The sequence below is a fragment of the Alligator sinensis genome, unplaced genomic scaffold (genome assembly GCF_000455745.1).
Source record: "Alligator sinensis unplaced genomic scaffold, ASM45574v1 scaffold410_1, whole genome shotgun sequence".
NCBI lineage: Eukaryota > Metazoa > Chordata > Crocodylia > Alligatoridae > Alligator > Alligator sinensis.
The window spans coordinates 3,216,874-3,217,816 of NW_005841972.1; positions in this window are offsets into that span (position 1 = coordinate 3,216,874).

The window sequence follows — 943 nt, forward strand, 5'->3', positions numbered from 1 at the left end:
GCAGTGCGATGCGGCGGCTAGTAAAGCGACCAAAACGCTGGCTTGCATCCATAGATGCTTCTCAAGCAAATCCCGGGACGTCATTCTCCCCCTGTACTCGGCCTTAGTGAGGCCGCAGCTGGAGTACTGTGTCCAGTTTTGCGCTCCACAATTCAAAAAGGATGTGGAGAAGCTTGAGAGAGTCCAGAGAAGAGCCACGTGCATGATCAGAGGTCAGGGAAGCAGACCCTACGATGACAGGCTGAGAGCCCTGGGGCTCTTTAGCCTGAAAAAGCGCAGGCTCAGGGGTGATCTGATGGCCACCTACAAGTTTATCAGGGGTGACCACCAGTATCTGGGGGAACGTTTGTTCACCAGAGTGTCCCAAGGGATGACGAAGTCGAATGGTCACAAACTACTTCAAGATCATTTCAGGCTGGACATAAGGAAGAATTTCTTTACTGTCCGAGCCCCCAAAGTCTGGAACAGCCTGCCACCGGAGGAGGTTCAAGCGCCTTCATTGAACTCCTTCAAGGAGTTCAATGAACTGGACTGGATGCTTATCTTGCTGGGATCCTATGACCCCAGCTGACTTCCTGCCCTTTGGGCGGGGGGCGGGACTGAGGTCCCTTCCAGCCCTAATGTCTATGAAATCTATGAAATTTTCAATGAAAACTTGCCTTCAGAATTCCAAATGTTAACTTTTTTATGAGTCCTGGAGGAGAATTTCCACTTGGAAGGCCTCATACAATTTTGAAGATGAGAAAACAGAAGTTCACCTTAAGTATTAGGGTTGGAGTTTTGTTATTGCCACAATGGCCCAGACATTCAAAAACAAGGTTGGGGGGTTTCTTTTGTGGTATAATTTATTGGACCAACTAACTCTCTCCCACCTGCATAGGTATCTTTGTCCAATAAAAGATACCTCCCTGATCCCCATCCCCCCCCCCCCCCCCCCCCCCCC